At 36.4% G+C, this 18,330-nt stretch overlaps 1 long non-coding RNA gene and 1 other non-coding gene across 2 annotated transcripts; both read right to left on the bottom strand.

Moving 5' to 3' along the window:
* Positions 1–10,593: 10,593 nt before the first annotated feature.
* On the bottom strand, positions 10,594–14,043 carry LOC116504854. Its single transcript, XR_004254863.1, has 3 exons — positions 13,893–14,043; positions 13,145–13,210; positions 10,594–11,499 (listed from the first exon to the last, which is right to left on the bottom strand). It is a non-coding gene; the product is annotated as an uncharacterized LOC116504854 (long non-coding RNA).
* Positions 13,488–13,671, bottom strand: LOC116505131. Its single transcript, XR_004254913.1, has one exon.
* Positions 14,044–18,330: the final 4,287 nt, after the last annotated feature.

Below are 18,330 nucleotides of genomic sequence, written 5' to 3'. Positions count from 1 at the left end.
ATAAAAGAATAATTTTAGAACCAAAGTTCTTGTGGTAAGTCAACCAAGAATCAAAATTAGAAAAAACCTTGTTCCTCACCTTGCAAACAAACCCCAAACAGCAACCATTAAATCTGAAACTAAATAGCAATAGCTCCTTCACATTTCAATAAAAAGAAGCTAATCCATAGAAAAATGATTTAACATTCTTAAACCTTGATGCGTTCAAATATCTTTGTCATAATCCAGCTACATTTCTCAGTAATAGGACTATACAGTATATATGTTGGTGACAGTGGAAGGGAAGTGGGATTGTGGGGAGGTGTCCCTCTGTCCATTGCAGTGCCACCACTGAAACTAATATCCGAAGCAGATACCCAATGATTAAGAAGGATGGAATTATGGTTCCTTAGCTTCTTTTGAGTGTATGCTGCACTTTAGGCTGAAAGTTGCTGTTTTTATTATGAAAAGATTAGAAAAAAATAGGCAAATTCCTCAGGCCACATTCAGTCAACACGTGGTGTTGTTCCAGGAAGATAAATTATTGGTTTTAGGGCGTAGTATTTCATATGACGTTCCTATTCTTATTCAATCAGGAAAAACCTTTGTATTGGCAAACTAACAAATGTTCTGCCTTAGCAAAACAAATATATTTCAGTTCATGTCCAAAGCTGCATGACCTTTCTCTTTTGGTTAATCTTCTCCTTACTTGCTCCTAGTACTTACTAGTATTATGAGAATGTTTTCTCTCAGAAAAAAAAAGAAATGGATGAGGATGGGAGGCAATACAGTTGAATACATGTTAGGCAAATACAAAAAACTGTAAATTGTAGCCAAGTTCTCCCATTTGTATTCATAACACACATTCCATGCAACTCTGGGCTTTGAGTTTATGATCCAAGCATGATCCAAGATTGCAGTCTAGTCATGCAGCAGATATCCTTTTTGGTTTCTTTGATAGCACAAAAATCGGATTAGAATTTTCTGTGTATGGGCTGTGTACAGGCCCTTTTCAATTTTTGCCAACTCCTTTGAGATGTTATTATATAAAAGGATTAGAGCTTTTAAAAAGGAACAAAACAACGATTGTAGCCGTCTTGCAGTCTTGTTATTTATAAACTCTTGGGAAGAGTTTATGAATCTGTTTAAAAATGTAGTTGAGAAAGCACTAACTTAAAAGGAAACATCCAGGTAGCCTCAGTTGGCTGTGGGACACAAGTGAGAGTCTCCTTCACCTAAGTCAGAAAAGAGCCATAAAGACCAGAATGGTGCTGATGGAAGCCCAGATGCCATGAAAACAAGCACAAGGGCTTCCAAGACTGCTGAGATCCACCTTGGTTGAATTAAAAGAAGTAACTGTCAGATAGCTACTATGGGAGAAGTGTTTATTGGGAGAAAGAGGACAACTACAGATTCCCAGACGCACCCCCATCAATTCCAACAGCCTCAAGGCCTTGTCATTTGTGATTTCCCTATCTGTGGTTTTATACTGGAATGAAACTTTTGCAATTAACAAGGAGGCATTGTATATCTAGTTATTAAAAGGCATAATACAAAAGGAGTGATAAATCCTACAACAGCCATCCAGCCTAGTCAGGAAACACAATAGAAATGGGCAAATGGGAGAACCTTGTACCAAGACTTCTGCAACTTTGGAGGAAAAAGCCACTGCGACAGGAGAGAAGATTGAAATCTAGTAAATTATTGCAGCAAGGATGAGAAAAAGAAATTGTAACTGGAGAGACACCATTATCTTGTAGGAGATAGGCAACTAGCAAGTTCAGATTACATGATACATGAGCCTATGCCCAGGAGGGACACAAGAGTAGTATGGTTCTTTGTGTTTACAAAACATTGCACTAAACAGGGGAGCTAAAGGCAGCATTCCAGAGTACCTGTCTGATCAAATCCAACATGAATGAAGGAGGTTAGGAAGCTCTTTGACCCTGGGCTTACTTGGAAGGCATGGCAAGGGAATCCCTGCCAGTTCATTTCTTTATATATTTCCAAAACTTTGAGTTTTTTTAATTTTGCATTATTTAGGGGATGCTCTTTCCTTGTTTTTAATTTAAAAATACCAGAGAAGATACCCTTAATGCCCAGATTTAGATATTTATCATGGGCCATTATTACATCTCAAACAGAACAGTTAAATAGATGGAAACTTTAATCTTCATAATTGAATAGCGCCCCTTGAGTTTTGTGGAGGTGGAGGGGGAAGTTTGGAGATGTTTTAATAAACTGTGCAGTGGTTTGGCTAGAACTAAAGACCACATGGGAAAATGGGAGTTTCTCCCAGAGAGCAATGACATTTACTGCCAATTTAGAATTGGCACTATTCAAATAACTATCTATCTGTTATGCACACATAATGACTTGCTGGTCGGAAATATCCCTGGCATCAATGTGGCCCAGCCTTGGGCTAGAACTATATACATGTATGTTTTTATTAATTTTTAAAATATTTTTAAATTTTAAATTAATAATTTCCACCCTTCTGCATTTCTGATGAGAGACAAGATGAGGCATGTTGGAAAAAAACTTACCATATGTGGTATCTTTAAATCAGATCCTTTGGTACTAAGTATTATGTTCCACTTGTTTTGGCAAATATGGAATTCCCCTTTCCCTTTTTTCTAGATGAGCTACTAGGAAGTAGTAGTGTGCAATACCACAACAGCTTCACTTTGATCCTTCTGATTTTGCTAAGTTAGTATTATGGGGAAAGACAAATCTGTAGATAACATGATGATTTCCTTCTTTCCTTCTCTGTCTTTTCCCTCCCTATGTGTCCCTGGGTGGAGTATGGAGTATGTAGTTAATAAGATTAAAATCATTTACCAAAAAGTACAGAATGCCCCAAAGTGATATGTTGATGTAGGTGGGTTTCTTTTAACTGTCCCACAATTGTGAGGCAGTTAAAATAGTCCACCCACATCTATATGTCACTTTGGAGCACTCTGTACATTTTGGTAAACCATTTAATTAACATTGTAAGATTTAAAGTATTATTTACATAACAACAGTACTATCTATTGATAAATGGTTCTTAGAATATGCTAAATTAGATATTCTAGAATATAGGAAAAAGATGGAAGCATGGAATAAGAAGGAGAACTAACTGGTACAAGAGAAAACCATAGATAACTAGATAGATGTATCTGAATTGTTTTTATCCTGCCTTTTACTGCTTGGTAAGTAATTTATGGCTGTAACATACATAATACCCCTTCTTCCTGCTATTTTCCCCACAACAAACCCCCTGTGAAGTTGGTTGGACTGAGAGTGAGTGACTGGCCCAACTGGCTTTCATGCATAAGACAGGACAAGAACTCCCAGTCTCCTAGTTCTAAGCAGCACCTTGGTTTTAACTCACTATGATTGTTTCATTGTTCTGACTGTAAAGCTGCTTGTAAACAATCATTGAATGGGCAATACCAAATACCTTGATTTCATATTACATTTAGCGCAACAGAAAAAAATATTATGTGCATAGTGGACAACCATGCATCATTTTAGGGGGAAAATGGGTTGATTCAGCTAATCGTGGATAACTATGCAGAATAAGATTTTTAATAGGGTCTCTTAGTTTGTTGAATCTGATTCTCACCCACAAAAGCATATACTACCCTTAAAGTGGCATATACTTTATTTTATTTTTGTATCTTAAAGCATTTTGCAAATTTCATTACAATCTAGTGACTTACTACACAAATTTCAGAGATAACCGAACTTCAACTCTGATCTAGAGAATGGTAGCCATTATCCTACTTATAGAGACTAATAGAGGACCACCAGTTTAAAATATGATCACATAATGCGGAAATCTCATTAATTGTATATTGTTAAGTGAAAAAAATATAATACAAAGGTGGCTTTTTTCTTCATAGCCTTTTATACACAAAAATTGTGGTGTGAAAACATATTCAAATGAGTACATGGGTACAGCTTAGGCCTAAGATTCCCCCAAATCTCTTTGATGTTTCTCCTTCTTTTACTAGAGAGTTGTTTCTTTCCTTCTTTCTCAATCTTAATCAAGATTACCAAGCAAGTAATAGTCCACACCCAATATCCTTTTTTATTTCCCACACATCCCTGCCCTGGCAACCTTAGAAAACAATTTAATATTTAATTCCATCAAGAGGATATTTATAGTTAATTCCTTGAAACTAACCCTAAAAGGTTGCTTTGTGTTACATTTTCATAGAGTGGGTTAATTCAGTTTTGAGAAACAGGAATAATTGAATTGAATTGAATTGAATTGAATTTATTATATTTCTATGCTGCCCTTTTCCCTGAAGGGGACTCAGAGCGGCTCACAACCCAAGTCAAGGGGGGGGGGGTTACAAATAAGAAAAAAAAACACGAACAAAACAATACCACAATTTAAAAACACACAACCATACCATTCGAGGGGGGACAAAAGCTCATTAGCCCCAGGCCTGTCGGAACAGCCAGGTTTTAAGGGCTTTGCGGAAGGCCTGGAGGGTGGTGAGGGTTCGAATCTCCACGGGGAGATTCACATAAATGTTGTCTTGAATTTTATTACTTTTATTTCCTTCATTGTAGCAGATCATCAAGACTGAATAGCAAATTTTAGTCCTTCCCCATAATAGGGTCCATAAGATTGGGTTGAGCCCAACAGAACTTTGGAAAACAGGTTGACAGTAAAATGAATAAAATGTTGACTAAGAATGAATCAAAGGCGACAGAGTCCAAGATAAAGTTATTTCTCGTTGAATATGAGGAAACTGTAAATTTCTATATATTTATTTATTTAACAGAATGTGTTGACATTTGTACGCAGATGGAGTAGCCCCTTCTGCTAATGTGTAAAACTGAGATACAGGACACTTCCGTTTGGTATTTTAAAATGTTGAAGTACTTACAGCTTTAGTGTTTGTACTGTTTATGTAGAAGAAATGGTGAGACATAGTAGTGTTATCCACTTTTCCCCGTGGTATAAACTCCATGTTAACCTGTGTCACCCAATATTGTATTGCTGGCTTTTGCATTGCATTTCTTTTGATTACCCTCTAATATTATCTTCTACAGACACTTAACATCTGTCCTAGACTTATACCATTTATCTCAGCTTTATTACTGTAGTGAACAGACTTGTGACTCTCTAAAAGGGAGGAAAAGTTGATGGATGCCAAGAAAAGACATCTCTCCAGGAATGTTCCAGGCAGGTATATCCAGATGCTAAATCAAATCATCCTCCTTTCCTTATGAAACAAATAAGCTACGAAAAATGAGAGTGAGCTGAAAACTTCAGCGTAGATCTAACTGGGAAGACATTATTTTCCAGCTGGCACACGAGGTCCATTTGCAATCTCTCTTGTTTACAAAAGGACAATTTATACATTCTTTTTAATTTGTGCAAACCTCTGGACTTATTGTTCTACAAGTATGCATATTGTCCTAAATCCTAAAAGAGCATACTGGTATTCAACCACTTGATACCAGAAGACTATCAAATAATTTAAGGGACTTCCCCAAATTGTGTGATGAGCCACTGACCTCCCATTTCTTATGTTTGAAGTTGACTTTCTATCCTGAGTAAAGGGATGTGATGGCTCAGTGGCTAAAACAGAGCTTGTGAATCAGAAAGGTCGGCAATACAGTGGTTCGAATCCCTAGTGGTGTAACGGAGTGAGCTCCCGTTACTTCTGCCAACTTAGCAGTTTGAAAGCACGTAAAAAATGCAAGTAGAAAAATAGGAACCACCTTTGGTGGGAAGGTGTGCCTTTGGCATTTAGTCATGCCAGCCACATGATCACGGAGATGTCTTCGGACAGCACTGGCTCTTTGGCTTTGAAAAGGAGATGGGCACCACCCCCTAGAGTCGGGAACAACTAGCACATATGTGCGAGGGAAACCTTTACCTTTACTGATTGAATAACAAAGCTAGGGCTGATTGTGATTTTGTAGCTTCTTGTAAATCCTGTGTGCTTTCATAGAGCCACAGTTCAGCCCGATTTTGAGTCATCCAAGTTGCAAATCTGGAGGTCAATTTTTAACACCACTCCAACAGGTGGAAAGAAATTGGACCTTTGTACTCTCTGTTGTCTATCCCCCCTGAGTGAAAATTCATTTTCTTTGCATTGCTTCATCAGTCCCATATGTTTTTTTTTTAAATTACATATTTATCACATCAGATGGTCCATAAATGTCTACTTTAATGCTTTAATAAGGCCAAATAGAAACATCACCTGGCAGGTGAGAATACAGTATGCTGTATTAGTATATATGGCTGAAGGCTAAGCACTATCAACACAGCCCTAGGATGCAATTTTTTTAAGTGACACCTCAACCTTGATATTAAGAGTAATCCTTGATTTGTAACAGTGGCTGTCAATGAATGATATGCCAAATGAGTCTAGGCAAGGCACAAATTCCATCCTCAAATTGAGAAACATGAGAGGGGTGAGAGCAGGTGGCCTCCAGTTGAGTGTGCCAAAACAAAGGAAGCAAGTACATTTTGGCAGAACATTTGGTGAAGTCCAGGACTGGAACAGCTACTGAAAGGTTCTGGCTTAGGAGCCAAAATAATGTTTTGCACTGGTTAGTTCACTTAATAATATCTGTTTGTTTTAATTTGAGTTTAGAAAAAGCAAATTCCTACACTATAAAGTATTGTTTTGTTCTATTTTAATTACAAAAAGTATTGTAAACAGTATCAATGCATTTTAAAAGGCTTACTATAAGTGATAAGCCTAAGAGAATGCCTATAAACCATGGTTATTTTACTAGAACCCAAATTTGTGAAAAGAAATGGCTGAGAAACATTAAATTGAAAGATGTTTTGGAAAAACATACATGAGCAACATGTTTTAAGTTGCTATAGCAACACAACTAACATAAAGAAAGCATTTTAAAAGATAGTGTCTTTATTAAGAAAACACACTGAAAGTTGTTGTCAACCAGATAAATTGCAAAAACTAACCTACAGATTATTGTTCTGCAAAATGTTACAACAAAGATAATAGTGTTTGCTTCATTTAGCAGGGCTTTGTTTGAATCTGATACAAAATAGTGACAAGGGACAGCAAAATCAAGAAGTTGTTGGCTTTGCTCTTGTAAGTGCCTCTTCTGTTATGTCAGCCTGGGGTGATTTACATTTTCAAGCAGGAGAAGGAAGCCATCTCCCTATACTCATCCAGTAGTATATGATGGAAGACAGAATTTGGCAAAAATAGTGTAATTCCTTTCCACAGCTATGCAATATTCAAATAGAGCTTCATGCACTCTTACCTCAGCTATGAGTTAGCCTTATATGACAAGCATTCCAAACCTTGGATGAATAAAGTAACTCCCTTAGCACTGATTTTCATGAAGGGAAAATGAGTAACTGAAGTAAATTGCAACCACTCCCAAAGTTATAACATAACAAAACATGAAAAGAATTATACACAGATAGACTTCCCAATCTCAGATGTTTAATTATGAATTGTTGAGAACACAATGCCATTAACCAATATTTATATATATTATTGATAGAATGTAAGGTTTACCAATCCTAACCAATATCCCAACCAATTTGTTATGTAGTTCTTATATTAAGCAAATGACTTTCTTTAAAGACTCTAAAAAGAGGTTCCCTTTCAGCTTCCTTCTACTACCCCAAAATTGTTTTCAAATTGGAATTTGAAGTGCCAAGCTAACATGTCTCTTATGTTAAGATGTCCTTCTAATATAGTAAGAGCATGCAGGGACTCACCATTTATGACATGGGCCATAAAGCAGCAGTGATGCAGAAAACAATTTTAGTTAATCAATTGAATTAAGGACTATAAAACAAAGTTCCTAAACTCACGGGCACCTGAACACAATTGATAATTTAAAAAGTCAGCTCTAGATTTCCCTATTTGATTGAACTTGAAAATATTCAAGTGTCAGTTTTGGTAGTTTCTTTATCCATTGTTGAATTTATGTGGAAACAAAAGAAGTGCTTTTAGTGTCAATCAGTTGAAAAAGCTCTGCATATTCCATGCCTGAAATTAGGGGATAATATAAAAAGCTAAACTTTCATTTTCTAGTTTTAGCAGAAATTCTTATGTATGTCCTCCACTTATAATACATCTCTCCTATTTCTGCCCGTTAGAATTTTATATTTCAAAAAGACTGAATTAAATCACTTATGCAGATGGCCCAATGTTCTTGCCTTACATAAAGCACAGAGTTTGTTCAAAGTACTCTGATGGAATTTTCCAGAAGAGCTTGTTCCTCAAACTTCCTGAAATGGCTTGCTAAAAAGCACCGCACTTGTTTTCCTTCTGTTGTTCAGACAGTTCCCTTATGTAATCAATTAGGGTAACAATTCTTGGAATGCAATTACAGCAATTGTGTTTACAGCAGAAAAGATACCAGAGAAAGCAGAAGGCCATTCAGAGAACTTTATTCCACCTAGTGGCAGAAAGATATTCTACCATGTAGTGTTATTTGAAAAGCTTATGTCGCATCATAAATTGACTACTGAAAGTTATCAAAAATCCAAATCCCATACCTGGTACTGAGTTAAAACTTAAGACAAATATTTTGGTATGTCCTTTAGTAAGTTAAGTAAGGGTTCTATAATGTTATTGAAAGGTATTAAAACCTCAAATCTTATAAAACCTCAAAAATCAGTTTAATTAAACTTCTTAGTATGACAATGGAAAATGTTTTGTTGTTATGGTCAAAAATCAACAATTCACATGTTGTTGTATAGAATATATTTATTGCTTTGGTGTCTATTTGCTAAACTGGTATGAGCCTATTTATCTCAGAGAGAATCCTATTGAACCAGCCCTCCAATAAGGTATATGGCATATATTAAAGTATGCCCAAGAGAAGGTTCTGTATTACCCATGCAATTCCAAATTAGTGAAATAATTACCATGTTTCCCCAAAAATAAGACAGGGTCTTATTTTCTTTTGATCCCTGAAATAAGCACTTGGCCTTATTTTCGGGGAGGTCTTATTATTTTGGGGATGCAGGAGGTGGCGAGCGTGATCACCTCATGGCTGCTGCTGTGTTGCAATATTTTCAGAGAGGTCTTATTTTGGGGGGAGGGCTTATTTTAGTGCATGCACTCAAAAGCATAATTGGGCTTATTATCCAGTGAGGTCAGGGTAGCTAGCTTCAGATAGCATTTAAATAATTCTTCAATCTTAGATACATAACATTTGAAACATACAGTTTTACAGTACTGAAAATAAGGTTTCTGATAGACCACCATATGGCAAAAGGATATATATATATACTGAGGCTCTTTCCCAAACTGAGTAAACTGCAAGGGTTGTTAAGGGGTCAAACGTTTATTTTTAACCATAAAGTGAAAATTACCAGCCATGTAAATCACCATCCTAGACAACCTATACTTCAGCTGTAAGTTTGCATTATACCTGTAAACATCTGAATTGATTCCAGCAAAGCATAGCTAGAATATGAACTGAACTGAAATCCAATGAGGGGCTGCAACAAACATTTCGGTGCGAATTATTTGATGGGGAAGGTGGGATTTTTTGAGTGGAAGAACTTCAGTATTGTTGCACCATTCGTCTGATATTGGTACATGATTAACCTGAGCTTCCCTCTCATTCTAAAAGTGTGCCTAGTTAATTTTCCTGAATTTGTCAGTTGGTTATTCTAAAACAGTTAGCATAATCTTGTTTTCTGGTAATTAATCTGGAGACACTTATCAGAGAAATATGGTGCAAGAGCTCTCAAGGCTCTCGTATGATAAATTTGAGAATGGGATAAAACTATCACAGCTTTAGAATTGGCAGCCGCTTGTTAGTTAGTTTGGAAGAAATAGTGGAGATGCTTGATTAGAGATTTATTCACATTAAAAATATACCCCTTATTTAATCCTTAACTTCTTGGACTGCATTTGATGTGCAGATTTGTATCTCTAGATGATAAAGTATCTATGTATGGTTATATCCATGAGCTTTCCCCATAGGGATACCCTTAAAATGGATTAAAAATTACACTTGGAATCAACAATGTTGCAAAGGGTAACTTGAAAGGATGGAGAACAAAAAAATGTTGTCACACGAAAACTGGTTAGTCTCATAGTTTTTCATGCTGAATTCAAATGTTCCAGGATTTTTCTATCAGGTACGGTATCTGAGTGATCAATAATTTACTTTTGATAATAGCCTGTATTTACAGTTTAATTTGTAGCACAAAAAGCAGTGTTGAATTATCTGGTGGTTTTTATGTCAAAGGCTAGCAATACTCAGCCAGTATGCTGAGACTCAACTTTTCTTGGTTTTCCCATGTTTCAAATATCCTGGGGAAATCATTCACCATACTCATCACTGAGTAGTTAGTGTTGTTAGGGGAAAAAGTCCAAGTGAATGTCCAAGAAATGAACTTTCAATGACATGTTACATTCATTAATATTTTGTGAATTTCTTGCTTTATTATTCCCAAAACTGTTTGTGAAAAAATGAGGTATATCTGGGGCATTATTTGAGCTTGATGTTTTTTTTTTCTTTTTACTATCCTTCTCATGGAAAAAAAAACACCTTACTTTGTGTATCCAAATTGCAGGCTGAGAAAAGTATAGTGACTTTCAGTTCTCCAAAAAATACTCCATTTATATTTTTCACACTGGATCTTTTCTTTCTTGTTCTCATGTAACACTTTCCTGTTAACAGCATGGGCCCACATGTAGAAAATAAATTATTCCCATTATGAAAAAGACCCTTCCGTCTTAACTTTCAAGGAGTCAATTATTTACATTGTGTTCATGACCAAGAGTCTCCATAACGGAATAAACATATTTACAAAACACTAGTCCATCTTATTGGGAGAATAAATTGTTACATTCATTATGGTGGCTATGAAAGAAAAAAAACCCTTAACTATCATGACAGTGAAGATTCCCTTTCATTTTGATCTTAAAAGTTCATCCTGCTTCTAAGACTTCAAATCATAAACAAGATTGTTCAGATCCCCTTGCATCAACAAATGTGGCTCATTTTAGATAACCTGAAATGTTAGATCAGAATTAAACATTTCCTTTTCTGCTTTACCTAAGCACAACCATTATATTAGTCACTGTCACTAACTGTCACATTTTTAGAAGCTTTGATACAGTAAAACTTTTACATGGGTACCTTCATTTCAGATGGTAAATCTGGGTATTTCATAGTGTGGTTATTTTACAGGTGATCCCTGTTGTGTTTGTTATGCAGAAATAACATAACTTGGAGGTGGGGAGTGGATTGATCCCTCCAAACTAAACATATCTGATACAGATATGCTACTATAGTGAACATAAAGCACCATGCCACTAATTGAACGGAATAATAGGGTCACAAAAAACTAAGCCCGATAAAAAAAAACCTGACCTCATTTTTTAATTCAGCATGAAAAAGGTTGCTTAGAAGACTTATTACAATCCTTATGAGACAATTGTTGACTGTGTTATCTTTCCACCTGATATGAATTTGACCAATGGAGGAAAACTTGGTTCTTCTCTTCCTGCAGAATTTGGGCACTACTCTTCAATAAATTCTTACCTGGAAAAAATAGTAAGAGACATGATCAGTAAGCTTCAAACTTAAAATCCAGTCAATTTTGCCTCAATTTTCTAAAGTCATACAAACAAGTTCAACAGACACCCTGTCTCCATCTGGGCTTGACTGAGAGAAAATAAGCCTGGGCCAATGGTATACATAAAATATAATTAAATCAACTTCCTTTAAGGATAAAATGCTCTATTAAAACTCAACAATTTACACAGGATGCAGAATTATTAAACCTAGGAAGGGCAAATGGACTGAGGCAAAGTGAGAATATAGATGCTTAAAACTTTCTAATCTTATTAGACATCTACACTTACCGCATTCATGTGTGTGCTGGAGCACTGCTTGGGAATTATGTCCATCAGCAGATAGCAATGTATTCAATTTATATGTTCAATTCTTGAAAACTAATTTCAGGCAACATTTATTGTGGAACACTTCTATAAATGTTTAATATTTTGCATATTCAAAATGCTTCATTAATAAACACTTTTTAGAATCCACATCTATCCTAGAGTTTTACAATGGTATCCTCTTTTACAGATTTAAAAACCTGCTAAGCAGAATGAAATTACTGGACAAGAAGCGGTGGATGGAAATTAATCAAGGAGAGAAGCAACCTAGAACTACAGAGAAATTTCCTGACAGTGAGAACAATTAATCAGTGGAACAACTTGCCTCCAGAAGTTGTAAGCGCTCCAACAGTCTTTAAGAAGAGATTGGACAACCATTTATCTGAAATGGTGTAGGGTTTCTTGCCTGAGCAGGGGGTTGGATGAGAAGACCTCCAAGGTCCCTTCCAACGGTTTTTAGTTCTTCATATTTGACTAACCTAAGAACTGAATCTGAAATTTAATCTCCAATTTTTATTGTATCATATTCCTGTTGCAGGCACTTAGGAGAAATATATGTCTTTGCTCCCCTATTTTATCCTTCCAACATCCTTCAATTAGTCAGGTTAAATAAGGGTCAGTCTAGAGATTATTTTTTTTTTTTGTGAGTTTTAAACCTGAGTCTTTACCCAATATCGTTCATCACATTTAAGAGTTGATTTTATGGCAATAAAACATTTAGCAACGTTGTTGAGGCAATGTTGGCCCTCTTTACAGAAGAGCTCCAAGACTGAGCACAAGGGCTCCCTGTGCCAAGGTGACCATTTAATTTAGCACTCCATGAACAAAGATAACCAGATTAATCTGTTACCTACAGAGCAGTAAGAGTGCATATATATAATTCAAAACTGATGTTCAGCTCCACAAAATACAGCCAGTACAGCTTGGTGATAAAGATATTGGACTTGGAGGTGGAAGAGACTGCTTCGGGATCTTACTTAGCCACAGAGTTCATTGAATGATTTTAGACTAGTGATTGCAATCCAACCATGCAATGCAATCGTATGGTTATTACTGAATCTAATATTAGGAGAAACCTTAAGGAAACTGCACAGAAATGTTCAGAAACATGAATGCAATAACACAAACCTGTGGTGCTACGTATAAAATATAATGTAATATTGAATTATATAAAGGTAAAGGTTGGGCTTATATATACCAATTAATGTTTAATTTCACATTTTCCTTATCGACTTAAAAGTCAATTTATTCCATCGAGAACATGGGAAGAAGTTGAAATACAATACCTATAAAGAGTTGCTGCAAATTAGTCTTTTTTTTTCTGTTTTCTTCTCGCTTAATAAATTCAGCACCTGTAAGAAACACAGATTAGCCACAGGTAAAAATAAAAACATATCTGCTGATTCCAATATTTATCACAAAAGCGATTAAATAAAACCAGTACAAGATCAGTTGCTTGTGCCTGGTTCCTCAGACTTTACTTTTTAAAAACAAAAACCAAATATACAGTAGTCACCAAATTAACAGCAGTCAAAGGCACAACAATCATATAAAACTATACACTGCACATCACAAGTTAGCACATCTTAAATTCCTGTATGGTATTCGGCCTGAATACCATACAGAAAAATCTGTCTGCAGTATCATACATGACCATCAGGTTCCTGTAAGAATGCTCACACCTGTTACTGCATAAGGCGGACCCCTAAAAGGAGCGTGCCGCCTTTTCTTAATCTAGGGCAAAGTCAGGCTCACTGGTAAAAAGCCGGACCCCAAGGAGACCCAGCCACACAGCAGCCATTTCCTAGCCCATGAACGTTAATGCCAGGCAAACTTTAGCACATATCTGAAATGTCCAAACGTGCAATGTTCTCCTCTCCACTAAGCCACCCGGTCCACATGTGCCAAATACCAAGTCCCATAAGCCGAAGGCAGCATGGCTTGAGAATGTGGGAAGGCACGAACAGGAGGGAGGAGAGACGGCGAGAAGCACCGGGGAGGAAGAAGCCCACCTTCTACATCACCGAGACTTACAGCTGTCCTATCTCGCGTCGGCTCTCCATCTTGAGATAGCGCTGGCGAGGAAAGCACGAGCGAACTCCGTCAGCCATCACGTTAGCGTCTCTTAGCAGGCCAGAGAAGGCGGGCCTCCGTTGCCGGGCCACTATTGCGCCTGCGCGCTCAGAGGAACGACAGCGCTCTCCCCCCAGCGATGGGGCAAAATGTTCCTTTTGCGCATGCTCCCCGTAGTTCTCTTCTACACCACGCTGTCACGGGGTAGACCGCGTTGTGGCAGCGCTCGGCCGTTAGACCAAATGCTACTTCATGGAGAATGAGTTTTCACGCTAGGGTGTCTGATTTATCGCTCTTTGTGTTCTTAACAGTGGCGTGTGTGTGTGTGTTGTGTGTGTGTGTGTGTGTGTGTTTTGTTCGGAGCCCTCGCTGTTGAGCTGTACGGAGGCAATGCTCCCTGAAATAATAGAACTTTTTTCCATTTGCGTTGATAGCTCCAGCTTTAGAAATAGCATGACTAAAGCAATGTTTGTAAAAAGTGGAGTGTGATCTATTATTTAGAAATGATTACAAACGTGTGCCAACTCCTTACCAGAAGCCTTCTGCACTTCAGCTCCAATGTCAGATTGCATATACAGGTAGTCCTCGATTTATGATTTCAATTGAGCCCAGAACTTATGTTGCTAAGTGAGAAATGTTGCCCCCGTAGTCGTTAAGTGAATCTGGCTTTGCCATTGACTTTGCTTGTTAGAAGGTTGCAAAGAGGATCACATGACCCCAGGACACTATATATGTCATATATGGATTAGAATATAATTCTTTATTGGCCAAGTGTGATTGGACACACAATAAATTTGTCTGCTGCATATGCTCTCAGTGTACATAAAAAAGCAAGATACGTTTGTCAAGAATCATTTACTTAATGATAGTCATAGGGTACAAATAAGCAATCAGGAAACAATATCAATGTAAATCCTAAGGATACAAGCCACAGTTAAGTCCTGCAGTCATAAGTGGGAAGAGATAGGTGATAAGAATGATGAGAGGACTAATAGTAATAGTAATACTAATGCAGCCTTAGTGAATAGTTTGACAGTGGTGAGGGAATTATTTGTTTAGCAGAGTGATGGTGTTCAGGGAAAAACTGTCCTTGTGTCTAGTTGTCTTGGTGTGCAGTGCTCTATAGCGTCATTTTGAGGGTAGGAGTTGAAACAATTTATGTCCAGGATGCAAGGGGTCTGTAAGTATTTTCCCAGCCTTCTTTTTGACTTATGCCATGTACAGGTCCTCAGTGGAAGGCAGGTTGGCAGTAATTGTTTTTTCTGCAGTTCTAATTATCCTCTGAAGTCTGTGTGAATATGAACCATTTGTCAAGTATCTGAACGTAAATCTCATGACCATGGGGATGCTGCAGCGATCCTGTGAAAAATGGTCATAAGTAACTTTTTTCAGTGCTGTTGTAACTTTGAAAGGTCACTAAAAATGAATTTAGGATTTGTTACATTTTGATTGTTAGATATGATAGATTATAGGAAGAAAAGAGACATGTACCTTTAGAGAAAGAGTTAAATTTACAACTGCTGTAGAGAAGATCAGTAATCATTTCTCTGTATCCTTTTTCTTTCTTGTCCACTTTATGTTTATTTTTCCCCTTGAACTTTTTACTTTCTCTTTTCTTTTTTACTTTATATTAGTTTTTATATTCTATTTTGCAACTTTTAATAACATTTTAAAAATGAATTGTGTGAGTGATGGTATTCTGTGTGATACTATGGAACTGAAAGTTTAAATTTGAAGAAGCAGGAGAGGAAGAATATTAACACCTTGAAATGATGTATTGAAGAAGACTCCTGAGAATAGTGTGGACAACACAGAAGATAAACCAATGGATCATTAAATAATCAATCCTAAGTTGTCATTAGAAGCACAAATGACTAGGCTCAAGTTATCACAGTGTGGACATAAGGCAAATAATTATAAAATGTAGTTGGTTTTCTAAACAATTGTTCATTTTAAGCTAGGCAGGATGAGGTGAACTGTACAAATGTCCCAATATCAGATGTATGAGTATATAAATCATAGCATTTGTATAATAGCATCACACATTTTGTCATTTGCTTCTACACCATCACACCATCCCAGCAGATACTTTTGCCTCTTTTCAAGCTTTTGCATTGCCATAAATGGCCTTTGAGGACACATAGTTAATGCTATGCAAATCCTCCCATTGCCATTCCTTTGCCACTTGGCTTTTCTTCTAATCTCTAAGTTATTGTAGGGCCACCAGATCTGGCCTGCAAAAAAAATCACTAAATGGCAGCAAAACAGGTATAAAAAGACAGTGCTTATCTTGTGGTCTGTGAGATTTTTGCACACCAGATCAGAGAGCTCTAAACATTTTTTTCATACAGTAGCACCATTGATTTAATTAATCTAAAAGTAATACATCCCATATCCTTTCAAAGCTAAATACAGAAGATCTGTTTATTAATGTTAATCAAGTCACAAGCAGTGTAAGGAAGAGCAATCATGCACTTTGTAGCTGAAGAGCCATTTTCATTCTCAACTATTAAGTAATTTGTGTGGCTTTGCAGTGAATATCACTCAAGTGTGTGACAAATATCCGTGGAGATAATTACTGAAATGGAACACAGCTCTCTGGGAATGTCTCTTTTCTTCCCTGACCAGTCACTCCTATTGTTTTATATGTGTACTGTAATAACATAGATTGATGTCAAGTCCAATATTGATGTCTCTGAAATACTATTCTGTCAGAATTTGACACTTCTATTTCATTAATAAGCTGTCCATGGATTTGTGGATCATGCTCTTGTTATGCATACCTTATGCTGATATTCTGGATACAACAAAACAATTCCCAATTTTTTACTTTTAATTTTTATCCCAAAGACTAATGGAAATATTAATCAAATACCTAACAATATTTTTGTATTTTGGTGCTCTAAAGAGCTGATGAAAAGCAAGTTTCTGTAAGGGAAGGGGTGTGAACTGTGCTTTCACTTCTTCATATATGGAAATTGCCCAAGTGGAAAGCCTTGTCCACCTTCTAATAAATAGAGTATTTTATTATGGTTGATTTAATTATATGAAATTTGAGAAGATATATATATATATATATATATATATATATATATATATATATATATATATATATATATATATGTTATATTTATGCTGATAAATAAATAAAGGGAGACTAGTATAGATCTATTTCAAGCTATTTAGCTCTCATCAGCTAGCCACACCCTTGTTGGGAATCGAACCTGTGCTCTATTGCCTCTTAGGCAGATGTGTTAACCATTGAGCTACAGAGCTCGACTCCTTATCAGCCAGCCAGGGTGAGAGGTATATATTTAAAGTCACAACCCCTGGTATGCCCAAATATGGGAGGAAGGTCACACTTCCACTCTCTGTCTTCGGCTCGTCACAAGAGACCATCCAGACAGAAACCCAATATTTTTTACTGTTGCCTTTTTGTTACATTTGTTATATTTATGCTGATAAATAAATAAAGGGAGACTAGTATAGATCTATTTCAAGCTATTTAGCTCTCATCAGCTAGCCACACCCTTGTTAACACATCTGCCTAAGAGGCAATAGAGCACAGGTTCGATTCCCAACAAGGGTGTGGCTAGCTGATGAGAGCTATATTGGGTTTCTGTCTGGATGGTCTCTTGTGACGAGCCGAAGACAGAGAGTGGAAGTGTGACCTTCCTCCCATATTTGGGCATACCAGGGGTTGTGACTTTAAAAACATATATATATATATATATATATATATATATATATATATATATATATATATATATATATATATATATATATATATATATATATTTGTGTTTTTGTTTTTTGTTTTTTGTTTTTTGTTTTTTGTTTTTTGTTTTTTGTTTGTGCTGATAAATAAATAAAGGGAGACTAGTATAGATCTATTTCAAGCTATTTAGCTCTCATCAGCTAGCCATACCCTTACTGGGATTCGAACCTGTGCTGTATTGCATCTTAGGCAAATGTCTTAGCCATCAAGCCACAGGTCTCCTCCTTATCAGCTGAATATAATAATATTTATATATATAATATTTTTGTCCATTCCAGCATCTAACTTTGTTAGTTCTTTTACCATTTAGGAAAAAAAATGAAAAAGGAATTGTTTGTGGTTTATGTATTCTGCCAAATGTGAAATATTCAAATAATCCAGCACTATATAGGTTTCCCCCATCCCATTTTGGTGATTTAGGATTAATCAGTTATAATATTTTTGACTATTATCCTCTAGAGCTGACATCTAGAACCAGGGACTTGTTCTTCCATCAGTGGCCCATTTAAACAATTTTCTGCAATCTTTCTGATCTTGTCTGAGTTTTTACATTGTGTTAGTTTGTGGAATAAGCACATAATTTTAAAGTCCATAGATAACACTAAGCCATAAACTATGGTA

This window comes from Thamnophis elegans, chromosome 2 (assembly GCF_009769535.1).
Source record: "Thamnophis elegans isolate rThaEle1 chromosome 2, rThaEle1.pri, whole genome shotgun sequence".
In the NCBI taxonomy this organism is placed as follows: Eukaryota; Metazoa; Chordata; class Lepidosauria; order Squamata; family Colubridae; genus Thamnophis; species Thamnophis elegans.
The sequence above is the reverse complement of the archived record's forward strand: the minus strand, read 5'-3'. Positions and strand labels throughout refer to the sequence as shown.